This window comes from Lissotriton vulgaris, chromosome 10, assembly GCF_964263255.1.
Source record: "Lissotriton vulgaris chromosome 10, aLisVul1.2, whole genome shotgun sequence".
NCBI lineage: Eukaryota > Metazoa > Chordata > Amphibia > Caudata > Salamandridae > Lissotriton > Lissotriton vulgaris.
In genome coordinates, this window is record NC_141698.1 from 937,344,570 (window position 1) to 937,370,654 (window position 26,085).

The 26,085-nt window shown below is 42.8% G+C and overlaps 1 long non-coding RNA gene across 1 annotated transcript in view; it reads left to right on the plus strand.

Annotated features, from left to right (window-relative positions):
- The first annotated feature begins 1,412 nt into the window (after positions 1 to 1,412).
- Positions 1,413 to 26,085, plus strand: part of LOC147689036 (uncharacterized) — a 36,859-nt gene continuing 12,186 nt past the window's right edge. Inside the window, exon 1 of the long non-coding RNA XR_015300717.1 lies at positions 1,413 to 1,555. This is a non-coding gene — a long non-coding RNA (uncharacterized LOC147689036). The remainder of the gene's footprint in view (positions 1,556 to 26,085) is intronic.

Below are 26,085 nucleotides of genomic sequence, written 5' to 3' on the forward strand. Positions count from 1 at the left end.
AGCTGTGACAGAGTGTACCAGCCTGGGGGTAAGGCGCCTGTTGCGGCCGGACTGTCTCCGCTCGTCGCCTGCCTCAAATAGAAGTAAGTATAAAATTAAACATCACTTATAACCTCTGACATGATCGTTAAACAGTCGGTACTCTTAATAAAAATGATGTCCCTTTGCTCATTAGATTTATAGCAGCTGAGTAGCAAGAAAGGTAATGCTTTATATTTTAGTTTGTCAGAGCGGAAGAAATTAAAGTGGATACCTGCTCACAATTTTGGTAGTGGAGTCTACATTCAGTGCCCCAGCGAAACGATGATGGGTGCTTTCAAGTGAGGACATCAAATCTTTAAAATAGTCCTCAACCGCCTCCTTCTCTACCCGCCCCCACTATAGCAGTCATTATGTTATTTTCTATGTTTGAGGTGAGAAAGTGGCAGGCACACTGCGCCGGTTTCTCAACAGATAATCTGACCCTACTACCATAACTGACTTTGCTGCAATCTACACAGAAATGTTCTTTTGTTTGCAGTGGCGCGGTGCACACTCTCAATGAGAGTGGTGCAGATCAGAGTCCTCGTTTTGTATAACAATCAGCTTAGAAGGGCACTCGGTGCTTCAGTTTCTAGTGCATTCCAAAAGTTGTAACATCTTCTGCTCTAATGGGTGCAATTCTTGATATTTACGTTTTCGTGGTCTTCATTGCTTGATTTTGCTTGCGAGAAAGTGTGACTCATAGTCATTGAAATGTCACTCATAATTACACTGAAATTATGAAAATTTCACACATTGCAATGCGAAACCTTGGCAGCTATGTTGAGTTCATTAGTTCAATGAGATGAGAGACTGTCTTTTAGCCATGATCTGCAAGATAATGCACTGCTTTTTCATTCTTTGTTTTTTTGAACCTGCCAAACACTTTCTGTGGTCTCAGAAAGTGTAACTAATTTTGCATCTCCAAATTAAAAAACCAAAACATAAATAAAAGGCATTGTGATTTACAATGCCAATAGCTCACACTAGCGTAAATGCAAGACCTATTGAATGGCAAATGCTTGTTCTCTGTCCTTTGCTGTATCTCAAATATAGTCTCACAATGACTGTTGGTAAATCGCTCTGATGCACCTAGAACGCGTTCGTGCTATATAAAATCCGAACAGAATAAATAAAATCAGAGCGTAACTGCTTCCAAAAGAGTTTAGGTGGCAGTACAATCGTTTAATTGCAGGTAATCACAATTATAACACGTAACTCTAAAACCATGCACTATTTAAAAATATATCAGTCATACTAAGTAATCTCTGAAAGCTGACAAATTGCGGTTACCAAAACACGTTCGGTCAGTCATCCTAAATCCCATCATGCTCAGCGGCGGTCATAGAGTGTATTTCTAACGTATTACGCGTGCTTCACGTCAACTCTACGCCGCTGTTTTCCTCTCTATGGTTCAGCGAAGAGGAAGAGCTATACTAAACCGGAGGGGACGCAGAAATGTCGGATAAAAAGCAGACAGTGGATCTGGGTTTGCTGGAAGAGGACGACGAATTTGAGGAGTTTCCTGCAGAAGGTAAGATGACTTCTTACGCCGTGTTCAGGCTGGCTGGGCTGGGCTATGGGTAGGCTGAGCAGACAACAGCCTTGTCCTGATTGTGCACACTAAAATAAAAGCCGCAGAAGTAAGGGATCTAGGGGACCCATTCCCAACGAGAGACCTACACTGTGCTTTTCGAGCTGTTGCATAACAGTTATAATTTAACTTCGTGCAGTGTTACCTTAAATGGTGGATCGTGTGTGGCGTGTTTAGTTCTCCGTGCAAATGTTTCTACTCCGATACTTGTACTTTGAAGAGCAGCATCCTGACATAACATGGCGACCCACTGTATGCATGACTTGGCATTTTCTGCTTTGAGGCCATGGTCTCTAAGGTGCGTTTTAGTTACTTTGCATGCGAGTTTAACTCGCTGTGGAACTTGTTTTAGTTAGTTCATTTGTGTTTTTATGAGTGCGCTTCAAGAGGTTTGGTATGTAGTGTTTAAACGATTTTCTCGAGTTTTCAAAAACGATTGGAGAATCTGGTTCTTTCGGAGGAGAAATGAATGTGGATGAGCCACCATTACACCAGTTTGGTATTTTCTGTTTCTGGTTACTAGACCGTTAGAAAGCCCCTTTGCGCTATGCCCAATGTAGGTTACGTCATTTATCTGATGTTGGTCATGTGGGGCACAGTAATGGAGTGCTGTTTACCTGCCCCCCTCGCTCCACCACTTCATGTCAGCTTGTCAAGGGCATTATACGAAACATACCCCCCAAAGTATGATCAGTCGCCGCTTTATTTTCTGTTCCTATGCGGACGCATGACTATGGAGTTTTAATGTGTACACAGGATGGGAGGGACCTGTATCATTATACCAGAGCATAGAACGGTGCCTCTTAAAAGAGAGGGTAACTAATATAGTTGCCAGGGCCCTGTTGGTTTACGTGGCTCTTTAAATGGATATTTGCCCCTTCTCTATATGACTTCTGTAATCCTGCCTTTAGAAATACTGCCTTTTTTTTCGAACCGGCCGGCAGCCTTTGAATGACCCCTTGTGCAGTATGCGCACTTAGTAGCCCATGGTTAACACCATCGATGCTAGTGTTATTTTCCTCCTGTGCTGGCACTCATTTATTCCCATTGTTCATGACGAGCTCAGCTCGTCATGAGTGTATGGAGGTGTACACCATGACGAGCTGAGCTCGTCATGAGCGTCGAAGGAGTTAACTCTTCTTTTTCCTGGGACACCACAGGGGTCTGCAATGTTATCAATCGTGAGAGCTACCAATGTTTAGTGAAAATCACCTGAGATTCCAATGTTATTAGTGATGTAATAGGGGTCACATCAAACAAGATTGCCTTACCTTCCACCCAATCCAAGATTGCCAGCAGTGTTGACCTCAGTGCATTAGCCGCACTTGCCAGCAGAAATGTAAACCAGCATGAACAAAACCACTAGTTATCGCCGAGTGTATATCTATTTTCTATGTCAATGTTTTTTAGCAGTGTTGCACAGCCGTTGTACAACCATGTCTGAAAGTAAACAAAAAATCCTATGAAGTCGGCGTTAGAAATAAAGAAAAAAAAATGCCTTTAAAGTGTTTGTGTATCTCGCTGCTAAACACTGAGCCAGTTTTCCATTACGTTAAAGAGCAGAGGTACGTTTACAATATGGGGATGTCCATTTCAAGCTGGGATGCACAATCTGCTTGAAACATTCTCTTTGTGTCTTGTTTGTGAAAGTGGGGGGAAAATATGTAGTCCCAAAGACTTGACTGGAAATCTCAATAGCTGAAATAGGCTAGCTTTCCGAGAGGAGCTATGATGGTTGAAATTCATGTTTTTCGACATCACTGTATGAGTGTCTTGGGTTGTTACTACAGAAAAACAGACCACCATGTAGCTAGGTCCTGTGTTTAGACTAAATAGTACAAACTGAATTAATATGTAACTCTGGAAAAAGGCGCACTGCCCTATGCCTTGTTATAGAGAATTGGCCACCCTGCCATCAAAAAGCAACACAGGCAATTTATTTTGCATTGGCAGTGGGAAAACTGCTTGTGTTATAATGGTCTAAATCTGTGTAGTTCCTGTAAAACAGCCACAATGAATCATGGTACCGGCTGCTCTGCTAGTTAACGGAAATCACACATGGAGACAGACCGTTAAAGAGAGCACCAAGAAAATAAGTAAAGGATTATAGAATTTTAGTGTAAAGGTGTTATGAAAAAGACGGGTTCTAAGTAACAGATTATTATAATTTGCAGATGTGTTGACCCAGCCTTAGGGTATAAAGGGTGAAATCACCTTTTCATTAGACATCAAGACATCCTAGTGCGCTATGGGACTGCAAGTTCAAAAGCTGGTATTGGCAACTGCTCTCTTTACCCTTTTAAGTTTGACAAAGTATCCGTTGCAATAAAAATATCACTTATTTCTAATGCTTTAAAGCTGTAAGACAGTATGTGTCAGTAAATGTTATCTGAATATACCACAAGAACTATTCTTACCAGTTCAAGCCGCAGGACTTACATTTTTTTTTCTTCGAGTTTTGGTTCTTAGTGCACGTTCAACATCTTGGCTTTCAATCAACATAATTTTACTGCTTCAGTTTCTGGGAAAAAAAGGAGATGAAGATCCTGCGTGCTCCAAAGGCTGTGAAAATGCATATTCTGAAGTGCTAAGACTGTCATGGTCCTTTTTTGTTTTTTTTAATTGTTGGAGGCGGGCGGCAAGAGAGACAACAAAAGGGTGGCGTCTAAGGGAAGAAGCAACACGGTCAAGGGGGGGTGGGAGGAAAAGAAGCAACATGGAGAAGGTGAGTGGTAGGGGACAAAGATTCACTAAGAAGGTGGTGTGAGTGGACAGGAAGCAACACAGTTGACTGGGTGGGAGGGAAAGGAGCAACATGGGACAACCAGGGAGGGGAAGAAGCCACCGGGATGCCTAGTGGCGGCAGGGAAAAAGCAAAAATATAAGGAGATGGCGGCACTCCGTGGTAGAAAAGTTCAAAAGGGTAAATGATGAAAAGCTGGTAATCGTATTTTAGGGTGCCAGGAAATAGTCCCTCCCGGCCGGTAGGAACTGACAATTTGAACCAAACAGTGTAGGAGTGCAAGGACCACTTGCACTACTTCCGAAGGCACTCCAATGGGAGTATAGACTCCTGTAATAAACTTTCTTTTCTGGGTAATCAAGGTAGAGGAAGTTTAGGAAAAGTAGTCAGTAGTAATCCGATTTAGAATCCATTTATTTGTTGGGTCACATATTATATCATAGTGACCATTTGGCAGAACAATGCATTAAATTTGATTTTCAATAACATCCATTTATCCACATATTATCCCTATGCATTTCGGGACAGAGCCCTTCGTCAGGGGATGGTGGACGATCTGAAAATAAACATATCTATATCAGGAGGGAGAGCTGACTTCCACAAAGTACATCTCACGTGTCTGGAGGTTAAAGTGCGGGTGTTAGTGAACAGAATCACTGGGTTCACGGGTTAGTCATGGTTAAAGTTCAATAGTGGGTACTTAGTAGAGAACGTGCGCGAAAACCAGATAAAACCGAGCAAAGAACTCAGAACAATGTATCCAAGGTTAAGAGCAAAACGATAAACACAAATGTTGTGTGACAGTCACCCGTGTATTAAGACCGAAATCCAGGTGCACTCAGAAAGAACAAAATATGCTAGTGTATTCAAGTGAAGCAGTCCATACATGTAAAAGGCACCAAGTTGCTTACCAGATGTCAAGAGTAGCAGCGCACGACATACTTCTCTATCGTGGCTCGGTGTTCGATGTAAAACGCGGAAATACATAAAGAGTGCCGAAGATAAAAAACGGACTAGCGTGAATGTTAGTAAACAAGCCGGTGACACTAACGTGAAGGATTATCAAAATGTGACAAACGACAACAACCACGGCCTGATGGTAAAAACGAGGGTTAGATCTGGAACACTGTTGGTCAAAATTAATAGATTAACAATTGTGTGAATATAAGAGAGTATAACAGTATAAACCGATAACGGCGGCCATCTTGGAACGGTCCATCACGCTACCTTAGTTGTGGTAGTACCATAAGGAACCATTATATTACACATGTGTGGACTACAAAACCCTATGTAAATGTGATAGTAATATATATCAATAAAAATCATATTTATAATGAAAAGAACGGGTAAGTAAAGGATATTAAGAGGAAGGAGAAAATAAACAGTAGAATGGGGGTGAAAGGGAAAGTAGACAGTCGTAGTACAAATGAAAAAGTGGAACCAAAGGTAAAGGAGAAAAAGCACGAGAGGGTAACAGACAGTATAAAGGGTAAGACAGAACAAGATGAGCACGAAATGGGAAAACCAGGGTGAACGTGTGGGAACAGTTGAGGTAGTAGAGTGTATTTACAATGAGACAACAAATCATTACAGGAAACAACTATATTCAAGTCTGTCATTAAGACCTTTGGGCTGGCAAGCATCAAATCTCTTAATCCAAATGGTTTCTCTCTGGAGAAGTCTTTTTCTGTTATCAACGCCTGGTCTCAGCGGTACAATCTCTAACACAAGGAACCTCAGTTGACTCACATTATGCTGGTGTATGGTAAAGTGAGCCGCCAATGGTGCTTTGGTGGTTTTGTTTCTGATAGTACTTTTGTGCTCCGTCAAGCGAACCTTAATTTTTCTTTTGGTTTTACCTACATAAGGTAATCCACAAGGACACTTCAATAGATACACTGCATTCTTGGAGTCACAAGTGGCATTAGTTAATAGTTTGATAGCTTTACCGGATGATGGGTGATTAAGGGTATTCCCAGGGATGATGTTGTGGCAGTGACTGCAGTTTAGACACGGTTTGGTACCTGAATAGTGGATAGAAAGATCAGTGGGTTCAGTCTCTAAGATGTTCTTGATGTTTTTGGCTCTCTGGTAAGCAAATAGTGGTCTGTGGTTAAAAATGCCCTGAAAGTCTGGTTCATAACGGATCATGTCCCAGCTTTTTAGGATAATGTTCTTGATGACGGTGCTTCTTGTGGAGTATTTAGATACAAAAACCGGTCTCTGTGCACTGGTGGGTTTGATGTGTGAAGACAGAAGATCCAAACGAGTTTTGGTTGCCGCACGATCTTTGGCTGTTTGTAGTGTTTGTTCGGGATATTTCCAATCTCTGTATCTTTGGAGTATTTTTTGTTCAGATGTTTCGTAGGCTTCTGGTTCAGAACATATCCTTTTGGCTCTTAGTAACAGAGAATATGGTAAATGAGTTTTGAGAGAGGTAGGATGGCAGCTGGTAAAGAGCAGAGCATTGTTTCTGTCTGTTGTTTTGACAAATAGATTTGTGGTGAGTTTGTTGTCCAGTAATGTGACCTGAACATCCAAGAACGGTAGGCTGTGAGGGCTGATGGTGTGCGTAAACTCAATATGATCATCAAGATCATTGATGTATTTCAAGGATTCTGTAATTTCATCAGGTTGACCAATCCAAATTAGAAAGATGTCATCTATGTATCTCCATAAAGTCAAGATGTTGTTTAACCATTTGTTGTGACTCAAAATGTGATCAAGTTCCATACGGTGCATGAAAAGGTTCGCGTAGCTGGGGGCTGTGCAATTACCCATTGATGTACCCACGAGTTGAAGATAATAGTCATTGTTCCAAGAAAAATAGCTGTGATACAATGTGAACTGAATAAGTTCAAGTATCAGAACTTTCAAATCATCATCGATCGGATGGTTGAGTAAAAAAGATTCAATGGCTTCAATGCCCCTATTGTGTGGGATCGATGTGTATAGAGCACATATGTCAATTGTCACCAAGGTGTATAGAATGGCAGGCTCCAGTGTGACATGCTAGAGACGATTCAAGAAATCCGTTGTGTCACGTAAGTAAGTTGACATAGATTTGACAATATCTTGAAGATATAAGTCAATGAACTTTCCAGTGGGTTCATGGAGGGAGTTTTTGGTTGAAACGATAGGACGAAAAGGTGGGTGGTTCAGATTTTTATGAATTTTAGGGAGCATGTGTATACTGGGACATTTTGGATGAGGTTGTGTCAGGTATTTGTGATCTTTATCCGTGATAGTTCCCATTGACAATGCTTTGTCTAGAATGGCTTTTTAAGTATTTTAGAAAAAGCTTCGGTAGGATCACTTGGTAATTTCATATACAAATTCATATCACTGACATGGTCACTGACACTTTTGGTGTAAAAATCACTGTCCATTACTACAAGCTCACCCCCTTTATCCGATTTGCTGCAAATGATGTTAGGATTGTTAACAATTTGGTTCAGTGCTCTTGATTCCCTGCGGTTGAAGTTGTTACGTTTGGGGTTAGGTTTTTTGAAGCAATCTTTGATGGAGTTCAAGGTGATCGTTTCATATGAATCAAATATTTTGTGACTCACTGGAGCCACAAAAGTGCTTTTGCTTCTTAACTCTTTGCACGCATGTTCAACTGGAATGTTAGTAGGAGGACACACATTGGTAAAGAAATGTCGAAGTCTTAAGGTACGCATAAACTTGTACAGACTTATTTCAGTTTCCAATTCAGAGGTATTGTATGTTGGGACAAAAGTTATTCCACGTTCAAGGGTGGACAGTTGTAATTGAGATAGTCTTGTCTTTGAAATGTTGATCACGAGGGTTTTTTGCTCCTGGTCGCCTGGGCAATCGGTGTGGTTTTTTCTTTGGCGATTTCTACTCTGCCTGGTTCGAAGTTGACAGTGTGGCCTGTCTCTAAAAAAGAAACACCAGATGTTGAGGCCGCAGTTTGAGGAACATTTTCAGATGGTTTAGGCGGTGCAGTACTCCTGGCCTCTGGCCAATTTTGGCGGGCACCCATCCCAAAATGTCTTACGAAGAAATCGCCAGCACTACAGCCAATCGGGCTGACACATTTGGTTTTACCCCAGAAGGAACCAGCCGCATTTACTCTCTGATTCAGGAAGTTGATCCCTCTTCCACGAGCACCTTTTCCAACCCAAGTATGTTGAGACAACTACTTTACACCTCTAAAAGAATCATTAACCAACGCTTACATGCTGGAACTTTAATTAGATATCACAAAGACCAACGTATTCCGAGAGGTTTACGCATCGCCTTGAAGCCAACTCTGTCGGAACAATCCGAAATTCACGGAACGATGGTACGCCATCCTGAACAGATGTTCATTGGACCTAATTCTACTTATAGTTGAAGAACTTTCGAAAGTCATCGACGATTTGGAGAAAGAAATAACACAAATCCAACGTAACCTTGATAACATGCCCAAAGAAGAACTTGATAAAGCCCTTGCAGATATCAACATTCAACTCGATAAATACACAAAAGAAATGAATGACAGAAAAATCAGAAAATATAAACGCGACACCATGGACTATAAACTGGGGGAGGTTTATAGTTGGGCTGAGGTTTACGCCCAACGCAGACAACAAAAACCTTACAGTAACCCTTCTTCAGATGAAGGGAGTTCCACCGACGGTTCCACTTCACAAAGAGGTAACACTAACTATGGAAGGTCATTCAGGAGTACTGCACCGCCTAAACCATCTGAAAATGTTCCTCAAACTGCGGCCTCAACATCTGGTGTTTCTTTTTTAGAGACAGGCCAAACTGTCAACGTCGAACCAGGCGGAGTAGCAATCGCCAAAGAAAAAACCACACCGATAGCCCAGGCGACCAGGAGCAAAAAACCCTTGTGATCAAAATTTCAAAGACAAGACTATCTCAATTACAACTGTCCACCCTTGAACGTGGAATAACTTTTGTCCCAACATACAATACCTCTGAATTGGAAACTGAAATAAGTCTGTACAAGTTTATGCGTACCTTAAGACTTCGACATTTCTTTACCAATGTGTGTCCTCCTACTAACATTCCAGTTGAACATGCGTGCAAAGAGTTAAGAAGCAAAAGCACTTTTGTGGCTCCAGTGAGTCACAAAATATTTGATTCATATGAAACGATCACCTTGAACTCCATCAAAGATTGCTTCAAAAAACCTAACCCCAAACGTAACAACTTCAACCGCAGGGAATCAAGAGCACTGAACCAAATTGTTAACAATCCTAACATCATTTGCAGCAAAGCGGATAAAGGGGGTGCGCTTGTAGTAATGGACAGTGATTTTTACACCAAAATTGTCAGTGACCACGTCAGTGATATGAATTTGTATATGAAATTACCAAGTGATCCTACCGAAGCTTTTTCTAACATACTTAAAGCCATTCTAGACAAAGCATTGTCAATGGGAACTATCACGGATAAAGATCACAAATACCTGACACAACCTCATCCAAAATGTCCCAGTATACACATGCTCCCTAAACTTCATAAAAATCTGAACCACCCACCTTTTCGTCCTATAATTTCAACCAAAAACTCCATCCATGAACCCACTGGAAAGTTCATTGACTTATATCTTCAAGATATTGTCAAATCTATGTCAACTTACTTACGTGACACAACGGATTTCTTGAATCGTCTCCAGCATGTCACACTGGAGCCTGACATTCTATACACCTTGGTGACAATTGACATATGTGCTCTATACACATCGATCCCACACAATAGGGGCATTGAAGCCATTGAATCTTTTTTACTCAACCATCCGATCGATGATGATTTGAAAGTTCTGATACTTGAACTTATTCAGTTCACATTGTATCACAGCTATTTTTCTTGGAACAATGACTATTATCTTCAACTCGTGGGTACATCAATGGGTAATTGCGCAGCCCCCAGCTACGCGAACCTTTTCATGCACCGTATGGAACTTGATCACATTTTGAGTCACAACAAATGGTTAAACAACATCCTGAATTTATGGAGATACATAGATGGCATCTTTCTAATTTGGATTGGTCAACCTGATGAAATTACAGAATTCTTGAAATACATCAATGATCTTGATGATCATATTGAGTTTACGCACACCATCAGCCCTCGCAGCCTACCGTTCTTGGATGTTCAGGTCACATTACTGGACAACAAACTCACCACAAATCTATTTGTCAAAACAGACAGAAACAATGCTCTGCTCTTTACCAGCTGCCATCCTACCTCTCAAACTCATTTACCATATTCTCAGTTACTAAGAGCCAAAAGGATATGTTCTGAACCAGAAGCCTACGAAACATCTGAACAAAAAATACTCCAAAGATACAGAGATCGGAAATATCCCGAACAAACACTACAAACAGCCAAAGATCGTGCGGCAACCAAAACTCGTTTGGATCTTCTGTCTTCACACATCAAACCCACCAGTGCACAGAGACCGGTTTTTGTATCTAAATACTCCACAAGAAGCACCGTCATCAAGAACATTATCCTAAAAAGCTGGGACATGAACCAGACTTTCAGGGCATTTTTAACCACAGACCACTATTTGCTTACCAGAGAGCCAAAAACATCAAGAACATCTTAGAGACTGAACCCACTGATCTTTCTATCCACTATTCAGGTACCAAACCGTGTCTAAACTGCAGTCACTGCCACATCATCATCCCTGGGAATACCCTTAATCACCCATCATCCGGTAAAGCTATCAAACTATTAACTAATGCCACTTGTGACTCCAAGAATGCAGTGTATCTATTGAAGTGTCCTTGTGGATTACCTTATGTAGGTAAAACCAAAAGAAAAATTAAGGTTCGCTTGACGGAGCACAAAAGACTATCAGAAACAAAACCACCAAAGCACCATTGGCGGCTCACTTTACCATACACCAGCATAATGTGAGTCAACTGAGGTTCCTTGTGTTAGAGATTGTACCGCTGAGACCAGGCGTTGATAACAGAAAAAGGCTTCTCCAGAGAGAAACCATTTGGATTAAGAGACTTGATGCTGGCCAGCCCAAAGGTCTTAATGACAGACTTGAATATAGTTGTTTCCTGTAATGATTTGTTGTCTCATTGTAAATACACTCTACTACCTCAACTGTTCCCACACGTTCACCCTGGTTTTCCCATTTCGTGCTCATCTTGTTCTGTCTTACCCTTTATACTGTCTGTTACCCTCTCGTGCCTTTTCTCCTTTACCTTTGGTTCCACTTTTTCATTTGTACTATGACTGTCTACTTTCCCTTTCACCCCCATTCTACTGTTTATTTTCTCCTTCCTCTTAATATCCTTTACTTACCCGTTCTTTTCATTATAAATATGATTTTTATTGATATATATTACTATCACATTTACATAGGGTTTTGTAGTCCACACATGTGTAATATAATGGTTCCTTATGGTACTACCACAACTAAGGTAGTGTGATTGACCGTCCCAAGATGGCAGCCGTTATCGGTTTATACTGTTATACTCTCTTATATTCACGCAATTGTTAATCTATTCATTTTGACCAACAGTGTTCCAGATCTAACCCTCGTTTTTACCATCAGGCCGTGGTTGTTGTCATTTGTCACATTTTGATAATCCTTCACGTTGGTGTCACCGGCTTGTTTACTAACATTCACGCTAGTCCGTTTTTTATCTTCGCACTCTATGTATTTCAGCGTTTTACATCGAACACCGACCCACGATAGAGAAGTATGTCGTGCGCTGCTACTCTTGACATCTGGTAAGCAACTTGGTGCCTTTTACATGTATGGACTGCTTCACTTGAGTACACTAGCATATTTTGTTCTTTCTGAGTACACCTGGATTTCGGTCTTAATACACGGGTGACTGTCACACAACGTTTGTGTTTATCGTTTTGCTCTTAACCTTGGATACATTGTTCTGAGTTCTTTGCTCGGTTTATCTGTTTTTCGCGCCAGTTCTCTACTAAGCACCCACTATTGAACTTTAACCATGATTAACCCGTGAACCCAGTGATTCTGTTCACTAACACCCGCACTTTAACCTCCAGACACGTGAGATGTACTTTGTGGAAGTCAGCTCTCCCTCCTGATATAGATATGTTGATTTTCAGATCGTCCACCATCCCCTGACGAAGGGCTCTGTCCCGAAATGCATAGGGATAATATGTGGATAAATGGATGTTATTGAAAATCAAATTTAATGCATTGTTCTGCCAAATGGTCACTATGATATAATATGTGACCCAACAAATAAATGGATTCTAAATCGGATTACTACTGACTACTTTTCCTAAACTTCCTCTACCTTGATTACCCAGAAAAGAAAGTTTATTACAGGAGTCTATACTCCCATTGGAGTGGCTTCGGAAGTAGTGCAAGTGGTCCTTGCACTCCTACACTGTTTGGCAGGGAAAAAGCAACACTGACAAGGCCAACAGAGGAAGAAGGAAAAAAATTAAAGTAGGACCTCAATCACAGCTTGAGCAGTGAACGAATACTAATCAAGATTAAACAATTAGTAGTTCGTCCATGCTCCACACGAAAGAAGGCGTAGTGATGCCGGCATGCGCTAGCCAATTAGGTGGCTGCCAATAAGAGCGCCAGTGAAGTCAACAAATGGTAAGAAGTGGGGGGGGGGGTGGCTTGAAGCCCCTTGTTGTACACCATGTCTCTCGAAAGCGATAGCTCTTGCACACTGTCTTAGCAAAAACTAAACATGCTTTCTCAATGTGGAATACTTCTGCATGGGTAATACATAACAGCCATAGTTACAGTGCTCTGGGACCAAGTTAATGTTAGTGATATGTGTCCAACGCCACATGAATATATTCTGATATCCGCAAACGCCTGGAACTTAATTCTCTCCCTAGACCGCTCTCAATCAGGCTTTTGCACCAACTAGAACCACTAATGACAGGTCTCATTGCAGCCACCGATTTACATCAGAAGCATCCTCGACCAGAGAGAAACTGAGGCTCTTATTCTCCTTGACCTTTCCACAGCTTTCAATATTGTCTTCCACAAGTCAGTCATCGGAAAGCTTCAGCACCTGGGTATCTGCAGATGGACATAACTCAACGAGTTAGACTCCAACCCCCCCTTCCACACACCACACACTTCTTTAGTCAGGCCAACACTCTTCAATATCTACACGGCGCCCCTTGGGGACATTGCCAGAGTCCACGTCATCAATAAAGTATTCAATGCAATCTATTCACATCTCAACCTCTCCTTACCGACTCGACCAGCACCGCCAACGCAAACTTCGCCAACTGCACGAGGAACTTCATTGCTTGGATGAAAAACAACTGGCTCCAGCTCAACACAGTCAAACCCAAAGTTTTCGGCCTCAACCCCTCCCCATGACACCTTATGTGGTTCACCAATCAAGAACCTCCCCTGCGGACCATACCGAAAATCTCAGTATCATGCTGGACACCAACCTCTCCATGAGCAGACAGATCAGTGTCATCTCCTCATCATGCATACGCATCCTACAAATGCAGTTTCAAGTGGATCCCACTGAACACTAGACAAACTACCTCCCAGAACACATCAGAACCTCCCCCTCCCTCGTTGACTTCTGAAGGAACCTCAAGACATGGCTCTTCTAGACGAAACTGGCATGATCTTCTCTATGACCACCCCCCTCTCCCACTAAGGCCTGCCCTTTTCAGCGCCTGGATACCCTCTCAGGTGAATAACTGCGCTTTACAAATTCACATAAGTTTTACATATATTTTGGAAATTCAATCATTTTTCCTAGCATCAGCATATTAGTTATGAAAATACACACATTTACGCCCCAAATATACACACTTCGATTTTGGTACACATTCCAAAGTAACCAATCAAAATCTTCAATTTAGTAGGCAGGGCAGCACACAGAAGAGTTACTTGCAGGTAATTAGAGAGCTATCATTAACTAGTTGAAGACCTCTGGGCTAACATTCCCTGTCATGTTGTCTTTTTCACGTTTGCATCCTATTTGATTTCACAGACCTTCGAAGTTGATTCAGTGAATCACTATCTGTCCATATATTATCTTTATATGGTAATTTTTTTGTGAATAATTGTTTGAGCAATTAGTTGGGCAAGTACCCTTAATAACAACACATTTTGTCTTTGAGTGAGGGTCCGTTCATTTTGACTCAACACTTTACTGGGGGTGTTTCTTTCTGATGCAGACTTAGAAATAGTAAATAGATGAGTAAACATTGCTAGTAATACATAACTAGTGGGAGTATGAGAAACCTTTGAGTTTTGTCTCTCGTTCCTTCCCAAATAACTTTTCTGATCAGATCAACTATCTCCTGCTCCAGGCATGAAAGCATTATCTTTTAAACTTGCCAATCTTCCAAAATGTAGCACATATCCCGACAAACTATACAGAATGTTTCCATTTCCTGACCTGTTCCATAGCCCTGCTGTCCCCCCTACTTCCAATTAGTTCTAAATAACTAACCTATGCACTTATCTCATTGTTATGCTAATAGATTAAGTCAAAGGGCAGTCTGACAACTGAGACCCTATTCAGAACATACTTCATGATGGCCTTTTTAGGTCTCGCTACGACGAATGCGCTTAGCGCGTTCTCGCAGTGAGAACTATAGTCAGCGTCTCAGCCGAAAAACGACGAGGGGAGACGCATTCCCTATGGCGGTGTCTGATTCAGACGCGCGCCTTCGGATCGGGTCGCGCTCGTGAGCTTCTACTGTAGACGGCTCACGTGACGTCGCGCAGCCCATTCCGAAGGCGCGCGTCTGAATCGGCTCTCGCAGTCCCGCCCCTTCTCGCCGGACCGGCACTCGTCCTGCACGTCTTGTTCTTGCACTTGTTTTGAGAAATGGAAGCGTACTTAGCAGCCGCAGGACCGGTATTAAGCTGTTTCACATAGAAATGATTCCTAGTATCAGCCGAGGATCTGAGAAAAGCAGGGCTTCTGTCCAGTTTTAAAAACAGAGTAGATGTTTACAGCAAACACATTAAGTGAATTATTTTATGCATCGAACCCACAGAGATGCCAGCCGTGCATACATGGATACAGAGAACTCCATGTCACTGGGACACATCTCTCCAGTCCTGGACTTTCCTTTTACAAACAATTCGTTTCAAGAGAGCTGGTCTGGTTGATTCATTTGAACTGCACTAAGACCACAGCTTCCACAATGCAGGAGTTTGTTCAGACTCATCGGGAAGCTTTACACATTTGGATGTTTCTTTTTATAAATACCGGTTGTATTTTTCTGACCCAGCACGTATAAATGGTCAGTAGCCTGTTGTACAAATATTCCCAATTTGGATGCTAAAAAAATGTAAGTACAAGAGATGAAGTGATTTGTCCAGTGTGAAAAACCATTTTCAAGTAGGGAAGTGAGGATTAGACGTGAGTACCACAATTAAAGTGATTAACTCTTTGCCACATCTCGTGTACATTTCTCGGTAGATCATTGGTTCTTAGGTGTCATTGCAGTATAGACAGAATCCCATTCATTCCATAGATGTCAGTTGAAACGTGATTATTTTAGGTTGCATTATATAGACTAAGTTCTAATAAATGCCTCTATGATCTCCCTATAATAGCATAAATATTTATGGGGTACTCTGCTTATCTCATGCATCAGACTGGGGGTCATGGGGGAGGGCCTTCTTTTTTTTTTTTTGGGTGTATTTATTTATTTGTGGGTTCCTATATAGCGCGTAATTGAACCAGAGGTTTCAGGGTGCTTTGTTTCACTTACTACAGCACCGCGGTCCTTGGAGGTGCACGTGTGAGTAAGAAATGTGTTGAGAGACACGCAGTACCTGCCTGTCTCTTCACGAAGTGTCGCATGAGCGCCTGGGAGAGATCTGAAGACCCTCATAGCGCTACCTCAATCCCAGGCACCCCACCACCATGAAGTGGCCAGTCCACCCGCCACTTAAAGTGCTATAAACGTGCTACAGCGGTGTCTGTGTCTCTGGCCTGGTGCAGGGTGACAAGCCCATGATTCATGGGTGGAGGCGGGGGGCTGTGCGAGCTGGCAGGACTGCGGGGAATGTGGCGAGGGAGACGCACTAATCTCCCGAGCAGGGACGGAGACTCCCGTCTGACGACCCCCGCCCGGCCAGGCTTCCATTGTCAACTAACTGTAATCAAAAGGGTCCACCTCAAGGTTTTTTTTTGTATGTATCCTGATGTCTCTGGAATACACACATTTGTTTAAAATACCCCTCACACACCAAAAGGGCCCTTGGTGTCATGCTTCATCATCGGGGTCTTCCCGCCCGGCTGCCGGACGGGGCAGTGCTGCGACAAGCGACTACGCTGGAGCACCTTTTTAAATGTGGGTGCTATGTGAGTGGATAGGAGTGAGTGTCAGTGGGGTCAGGAGTGATATAAAGGTGATGTTAAAAAATACCTGGCCTAGTGATTAAAAAACTATTTAATAAACACTGGCTGGTATTGTTAAAAAACGTGAAGTCGGAAAGAGTAAGCGGGATTATGAGCTTACTTTCCTGTGTGGGTCGACATGTTTCGGGGCGCCATGCCCCTTCGTCAGGACCGGGGTAGGAGATCCCCCTGTCACTCACTAGAGTCGCGCCACAATGGGTGTATTTACAAAAAAGTGAAAAACTATGTGTATGGATTTAGAAGAGCACTGTATTTCCTAGGGATGGACAACGGCTATATGTATGTTTGTCCACTTCTTCTTACAGGTACTTGGGTATAAGCGCTTTGGGATCCGCGCATTATTAATACAGTGCTCTTGTCTTTTCAGGCATACTACATAAGTATCTTGTTTAGTAAGGGATGTGTATTAGAATATTAATTCTGAATCCATACACAGTTTTTCACTTTTTTGTAAATACACCCATTGTGGCGCGACTCTAGTGAGTGACAGGGGGATCTCCTACCCCGGTCCTGACGAAGGGGCATGGCGCCCCGAAACATGTCGACCCACACAGGAAAGTAAGCTCATAATCCCGCTTACTCTTTCCGACTTCACGTTTTTTAACAATACCAGCCAGTGTTTATTAAATAGTTTTTTTATCACTAGGCCAGGTATTTTTTAACATCCCCTTTATATCACTCCTGACCCCACTGACACTCACTCCTATCCACTCACATAGCACCCACATTTAAAAAGGTGCTCCAGCGTAGTCGCTTGTCGCAGCACTGCCCCGTCCGGCAGCCGGGCGGGAAGACCCCGATGATGAAGCATGACACCAAGGGCCCTTTTGGTGTGTGAGGGGTATTTTAAACAAATGTGTGTATTCCAGAGACATCAGGATACATACAAAAAAAAAACCCTTGAGGTGGACCCTTTTGATTACAGTTACTTTTGCATGAGGAGGACGTGCCCACCACGGTGCCACGCAGCACTACCTCTTCCTCCCCCCTTTTGATATCCCTATTCCATTGCCAACTGTCACCCCTATCTCCAGCGGCCCGGTTCGCCCCCACCTCAGACCTTACCGCGGGGGGTGGCCCTGCCACAAAATGAGCCCTCGCCCCACTCGAGAGAACACTCACTCCGGGTGCTGCACCACAGACAGGCACTACACCTTCTGTATTCAGTCTCTGGCGCCTTCCTGGCTCGTAATATTTTGATTGTGGGTGTTTGTGCTTCTGATTGTGTCTGCATGTATGTGTGCGTATGAGTGCGACTTTGTGATTTTGCCCTGTGTGTTTCTGAGTCTGTGTTTTTTTGTGGGTATTTGTGTCTGGCTATGTTTGCCCGAGTCATTTGCCATTGAGGGAATGTGTCTTTGTGTCTGTTGTGCGTCTGTCTCTATTTGTGTTCTGTGTATGCTTGTCTGTTTGTGCAACAAATCCACCGTAGATTCTGTGGTGTGCTGCTGTTCCACGTGTGTTCCCTATGCCCCACCTACCCTTCCATCACGTAGGCAACATGCGGCCATGCCTCGAGGTGCGTCCGCTCCAGGAAGAGTGAGTGTCATCTGAGAAGATATAGCACCTCGTGAAGGACGCCCGACTCGGTGAACCGAAACCCACAAGGTGACGGCGCTGGATTCCTAGACAGAGGTGTGTTGAGGTTGGTGATCGCAGTGGTAATACAGCATCACACGCGTCATGTCACCCGCCCTGAGACAGAACCATAGGACTGAGGTGGGGAGGAGGCTGGGCCTTCTATAGCGCCCAGAAGCCGTGACAAACTGCGCAATGCGCATATACACCGTCTAATATGCGTAGACCTTTGTAGTATATCAATTCATAGCCCTTCCCCAAGTATGTGTATATGTGTGTATGTATATATATATATATATATATATATATCTACTCTAATCACCAGTCTCTTCTTTGTGTGACTTTACATCTTGTACATTTGCAATTTTTTCTGTTTGTATCTTTTATGTAACGCACGTAATGCTTAGACCTTATGTTTTGCAACTGATTCTCATGTAAAGCGCTCTAACACCTTCGGGTAAAGTTCGCGCTATATAAAATCGCATTAAAAAAATAAATTTAAAAAAAAGTGTTAATAGAGGTAGCAGTAACACAGCATCTCAACCTCCTTCGGGACCACGGAGGAAAGGAGGCTGCTGGCTGCACAACCTATAGCACACCGAAGCCATGCAAGTCTGTATGGGCGCTGCAGAAACATGTCTAGTATAAGCAGTAATACAAGTTCACCAGCTAACCATTCACAAACAATGTTTATATACCAATTGCTAATAAAAAAGAATTTATGCAAAGCATTGTCATTTACAATGCCAATAACTCAAACTTTAATGCTGCGCGACCTATTGCATTGCAAATGCTTATTTATAAGAGTTTAGGTTTGCATTTACCACTTCAAAGATACTCTCTACCTTGCTGATAACTCCGACTTGCTCTTTGTATGACATCACTCGGGATCCCTAGATATGAAATCTGCTTTTTGTGAAGATGTATCCTTCTATTGCTGTTAGAGTCCTTAAGGATGAGTACAAGAATTAAGTAACTCTTTGTAAGTATGAACATCTCATGGACGCCCGGAACTGGAGGTGTGGAGGGAGAGCAGACTGGACAAATGGTGGGACATGTATGCGGGCTCGCAGTTACTAACATTTGAGGGGTTAGTAGATACATATAGAGTGCCACCGGGCTCCTTCCTGCTACATGCCTTACTGACACGCTTTTCCTTGTAGGCATGTAACACTGATCGGTTAGAACCGGTCATTTCGCACCTACTACACACACTGCTCACGCATGGTCGCGGTCGACGAGCCATAACAGCCATATAGACTTCCCTTAGACTAGACAATTCTCCTGCATTGGCGACGCTGCAAGCGTACTGGGATAGCGAACTGTCCACTACCCTGACTGATCAACAATGGCAGCAGTGTCTTAACCAACCCAAAACTGTCTCGGTCAACGCTAGGGTAAAATATATATTCAATTCCATTACCTTCACCACATGTACCTTACCCCCCCCCCCCCCATGTACCCTACTGCCATGGACGTATGCCCCAGATGTCTAGACCGGGGAGCCACTTTTACGCACATGGTCTGGACTTGCACTAGCATTCAAATATTTTGGTCTGAGGTGGCCACTGTGCTCACAGATGCGGCAGGCGCGCGGGTAGTGGTGGAACCCCTCCACTTCCTGTTGGGAGTCACAAGACGCAGCTCGTCCCGTAAGAATCTGAGCACATTTCTGGATATTGCTCTGGGCTTGGTTAAGCGTAAAGTTGCCATGGCCTGAAAGGCACAAACCGGTCCCAAGATTAATGCATGGCAGCTGGATCTACGGAGGGCACTGGTCTTAGAATGTACAAATCAGAGAGGCTGCGGCAAGCATTTTTTGCTTGCCACTCCAGGTAACGTGATTCGGGATTTTTTTTGTTACTGTAAGAAGTGTGCATTTCAGTCTCTGGTCTGAGGCAGTGTTCTTCGTCTACTCGGGAGTTTGTTGCCATAAGTTATATTTTAAAGGTTACATTTCAAACAATGCGTTTTATTCAGATGGCAGTATTTAAAAAAATTGGGGTTTTCTGTTTTGCGCCTTGTTGGATGCTTTCTTAGTTGTACATGACAAGCTTTGTTGTCGTGTGGAGCATTAGTATTAGATTACCAAGCTCCTGCCTTTGGTTGTGCTAATGTCCTACTGCTTGGTGTAGGCATGCCTGAGTGTGTGGAAGGCCCTAGACTTTTCTAATATAGAGAAGAATTGTTGATTACTCGCATCAGAAATTTGTATTCAGAGGTTTGGTAGGGTAAGTCAGGTATTGTTTGTTTTTGTCTTTGCCAGAGAAGACCTTTTCGGGAGGTTAATTGTAACCGCAGCAAGGGCTCGTCTGTCGAGGCAAATATGCATTTGTCATAGCTGATCTACAGATGCAAGATAACCTTCCTTAAGGTCCTTCTGTTAATACTCCAAACAACATTCTTTCTAAGATTTCATCTATTTTAATGTATCTTTGAGATGTCCTGATTGTGATAAATAAGTCCATAGCTTTGATTATATAGATAAGGGGAAGGCCATCAAAGATTCTTCTCTTTTGTAAGCTGCTTTTTAAGCGACAAACCTTTGTAAATGCATGTTGCTTTTGGGATTGAGATAAATATCCGAATGACACGGATGTTGAAGTTATATAATATTATTCAAAAAGTTTTCGGCGCTCATTTAAACGTTAAAGAAATCCCTTCTGGATTAGTGCTGTTTCCCTTTTGCCTAGTACATTGCCTATACACTGATTTGCACAGTTCTGATTACAAGTGTGATTTTTTTCTAAGCATAAGCAGCACACTGATGTGATTTAATCACTCTCCGCATCATGGCCAGGTAGTGTGGTCAGAAGTTTGTTTGAAGTTTTTGGGGCAGTCTGATTAAGTTGCAGATTATGTTTTGGTGGATGCAGGGCACAGAATTCAGGAAACGTGGTGCTAGTAGTTTACAATACCGAATCACTTTGCTGGAAGATAAGCATTTGTTATACATTTAACTGAATTGGAAATAAACTCGTGGTCTGTTATTAAGATAAGATGATTGTGATAGATTCCTGTATGAAAAACCTGCTGCAGCAATGTTTTACACTGTATGCTACTGGATCAGGTGGAGTCAGAGCAGACACAGCTTCCATCCTTGAATGATCTATAAAATGAGCGTTGACAGTTATGTAGTAAAATAAATACGTATAATGTCAGCAAGTATTTCGAATAGTATTGAAGTTAAAAATAGCTGTACAGACTGAATCCAAGTAGCTGCAGTGTAATTTAGCAAAACCATTGCCACTCAAGCTACTTCAGCAATTTATTGGTATGTGTACTTTCCTCACACTGTGTGTTTGATGCCAACATTGTAATTCAGTGTAGAACTTTTAAAAATAGGTCTTATGTCGCAAATAGTGAAATCCTTTTATTGTCTCATTTTTGGATTATCGGAGTTGACCAAATCTGCCTCCAGTAGAGGAAGAAATGGTTTATGGAAAGAGTGAGGGCTGCACCACTGCATACTTTAGCTCGGCAGGAGAGCATGCCTACTGCTTAGTTAGCCTTTGGACATCTGGGTCTCTGAGAATCTGGACATCAGATCAGCTGCTTGGAAGTACTCTCCCAAATCTCAGTAAGAGTAAATGTCTGAGATTCTGTCTCTGGGAGATGTGGCAATACCTGTCCTGTATGTCAATAAGACACCTTATTTGCATCTCCAGTTAAAGATTGGTTTGCAGGTGGACTCCAGCAATATTTGACTGGCTGCTGTTGGAGCCTACAAAAGCAGGCCTATTTATCAATGATGCTGTCAATACATCTGATGGACCTGATATATTTGTTCCAGTTAGGCGCCACATGGGCCTTCTGGGACCTTAGGCTGGTCCTGACCAGGCTGTTGCAAAAACATTTTGAATTACTGGTGTCATGTGGTCCAATGCTTTTATCATAGAGGTCTTCTGTCTAGCTAACAGTGATATTACCAAGGCACATATGCAAACTGCAACGCCTTTGCACGGCATAATCTTTCACACTATCTCACTTGGAAATGGTTGCCTTGATTACTCATCCCACCTCCTTCCAGGGCTCACGAAGTTCATCTGAACAAGTTAGCAGTCCAGGTGTTGATTGTGACAAGGCTTGTATGCTATACATGCCAGCTTAATTGTACTATTTTTATTATTTTATGCTGCCATGCTTTCTCGCTGAGTAAATATTACAATTACCCTATCCTTAGATTGAACCCAAGTGGAAAGATTATGACACTCTTTCTCCTATACTCTTGAGGGGCCTTTGCCACATACCTTCACATGCCTGGCTATTAGCTGAATGACTGGGCAATTTGAGTTGTGTGTCCATAAGCGATGGAGTTGTAAAGCTGAGCTGGCCGGAGAACTGATAGAACCTGCAACAAAAGTAGTAGCGGAGACTCTGATTCCCATCTCTGGGACTACTGCAACAAAGTGAAAAGGTTCACATGGAGAAAATGTACAAAACTGTACCTGAAAATGTACAAAATAGAGAATTATTGAACTGCTGAAAAAGAAAAACCTGATAATCTTGCCGTTTTTGTTTTTTAGGTTGAAACTAGAGCCAGCGCGCTGCTCTGCGAGGCTTATTGTAGATTATTAGAAGCTCCGCCCATATTTGCGTTTGGCTTGGGTCATTGTCTGTCCTAAATGCTGATGATGAATCTGTCTGATTAATCGATAGCCTTGTTAGTCCCTTCCTAGTACTGCTTCCTCTTTTGTAACCTCCCATGGCGACTGGTCCCTTGACTTCGAGTGTTACACAGTACCTGTTATTTAGACTATGAGCATTTAGTTAATAAGGTTCTCCTACTGCAGGCACGATGTGCTTTGGTGCCTTCTTCCCCCGGCCTCCCTCCCGTTGTCCGTGCCTTCACTCACTCATTGAAGTTATAACTGTGTGACTGAAACATCCAGCTATTTATTAAATCTCGCTCTTTCACACGTGCACACGCCTCTCATTCACTGTTAAACTTAATCGGCACCTGTGATTGGCCGGGGCAGTCTTGGTAAAGCTGCCACAGAGCATGATCCGTGGCAGCAGACCCTGACTCCACTATCGCCTCCACTCTTCCCTTCACGTGGGGGTTTCAAAGTAGACGCGACGGATCTTGTCACCAGGAACATAGATGCAACAGTGGCGAAAAGGATTTTGGACTAATGACAGAATAGAGAACCTTGTAGGCGCTGTAATAGAAACCCCTTCCTTCTTAAAGCATAGCAAAGTCAACAATGTCACAATCTCTTCTCCTCCCCCCCCCCCCCCCCCCCCCCCCCCCACCGGTCCTTCGATGTCGTTTATTTACAGTTTTACAGGCATTACACAAACCACATTATGTTTATTTTCACAACACAGCCGCTACACATTTGCCTCAATTACACACATTTAATAGCACATCACTTCACAAAGCTGCTTCCTTAAATGATCAGCAATAGATTATTGTTCAGGTTGCGCTGATTGACAGAGAGGGTGCTAAAAGGTGCTCCACAATTTTAAAGTTTCTAAATAAGTTTCTAAATAAGCACAGATTTTGGTGTGATTGAAAAATAATTTGGTATTTAAATTATTGTATGTAACATTTTTAGGTCTCGCCTGGCGTTAGCAGCGCGCATGTGTTGCTCTCGCCACTGCGAGGGCCTTTTGGAATAGATAAGATTCCAGAAGTATACTTGAATTCCCGCCCCTCTTTCCATTGGTGCCCATCATCGTTTATGTTTAACGATGGCATGTGATGGGAAAGCGGGCTTCTTGGTTACCGCCTTGTCCTTTTTTGTAGGACTGCCCATCTGACGCCATGATTTTTCCCGTGAGGTAGGAGCTCCTCGCACAGCGTACAATGGCCCCTCCTCCCACCACTCGCTGGACGGGCTTGCCTGCACACCACTCGCGGGACGACCTCATGAGCAGAAAGAAGTAAATAAAATGTCAACGATGACTGGCCAATATTTAGAGTCTGAACGTTGAAATCTGCAGCGCAGGTACCCACTGGGTCCTTCCTTTGCCAAAAAGTAACTTTAAAAAAATTGAGGCATTGCTAACACAGCATTGCAAAAGTAATACTGTTGACACTGAACAGCACGTAGTATTAACAATACGGCCTATGGAGATGATGCTGTTGAAGGCCGGTATTAGCGATTCACCAAACATAATGTGCAATGAACCCCCCCCCCCCCCAATTGCCAACGTTTTTGTATATTCGTGACCGCAATTGTCATAATAAAAGCAATCCGAGTAGATGGACATATATACCATCTCTCCTTCAGTGCATGCTACATGATACCTGTAAGTAAAAGGTTTTCCTTTAGCAATCTATATACTCCGCATGTTAGCAGCCCTTTAGTATACTGCATGGGCAGTTTTTTTCTGTTTTTGTTTTTTAGTCCTATATTGCAAAAGGACCCCCCAACCCCCACCCCCCCAGGGCATTTGTTCTCATTTCATGAGCTTTCAACGCCCTTTGCTATGAGAGAGCGGCCCAAAGTAACGCTCCTTTTTTAAAGAGTTCGGCTTTCGATGCTCGGGCAGGTCGGTGCTGAGGCCTCCTGTCCCCAGGGAGGTAAGTAACAGGAAGAAGCTGGCAGGCTACCTCGCCCCGCACTCCCATGTCAGATTCAGACGTGAGCACACACAAGGCTCTTGGGGTTGTCTGGTAAAGTGACAAACCGTGGTAGCGGCATTTGAAATACTGCTTCTACAGGAAGCCAACAGTCAAATTTATATTTGCAAATGGCCAAATAGCTGTTCATGTTTGCTTTCTTCAATCATTACAGTTATTCACAATGTTGACTGTCGCTGTGGTGCTCCTCGTGACGGCTGCGGGCTCCTGGTGCACACACCTCTTCGTACATTTTTGCTCTGATCTCTGGATGTGCTAAAAGTTTTTTTTTATCTGATTCAGCTTGACTCTCAGGGCTATTGATTGCTGCGTTTGTAGTTACATTTCTTCCAAGTGTCTTTCCTAGAGAAGAGAAAACAAGCATTAAAAATGCAATAGGTCTCACCTTTGATTAAGTTAAAGCCATTTGTTTTGCTAATGGTATTGTATAGCAAAGCAAATAGCTTTAACCTAATAAAAGGCAAGACCTATTGCATTTTCAATGCTTGTTACTTTCCCCCAAACTTTATCTTAGGGAAACTCCAACGATCTCCCCATGGTAAATGCAGACCCAATTTTAACAAGCAATGGCATAGCCAATAGGTCTCGCTTTTGGGAACTTATAAGTATTTAGTAATGCAGCACAATATCCTTGGTGCAACAACATCAACTGTTGCATGGCTAAACACGTGCATGGTCCCAAAGGCGAGATCTATTGTCTATGCCAATACTGGTTATTGAATTGCTGTCACAGTGGGAAATCATGAATTGTAAGTGTGAGCGAGAGGTGTGGTTATTTTTCACAAAACCGATTTTATCCCGTTGCAAAAACGGATGACGTGTTTTGAACATACATACAGGATGCTCCAATCTGCTTCCAGATGCACATTTTCCAACAGGAGTTTGATACATAGAAAAATACATGCAAGTATGGTGTTTACTGTCTTAACTTGTCGATGATGAGGCTCGGGATGGGTGCTTCTGCCCTTTCCTCAGGACCATTGCCAGACCCTTGTATGCTAATCACCGGTCTGCAGTACATTATGCAAGAGAAATGTGGCATCAGGAGGGTCTAAGCAGCCCCGGGGAAGGTCCTACATCATCCCAGGGTCTCTGGATGAGGTGGAGGGCTTGGTAAAGATATGTCATTGGAGTCAGATCGAAAGACAAAAGGTTTGGCACTGGGATGGAAGTCCTGGGTCTG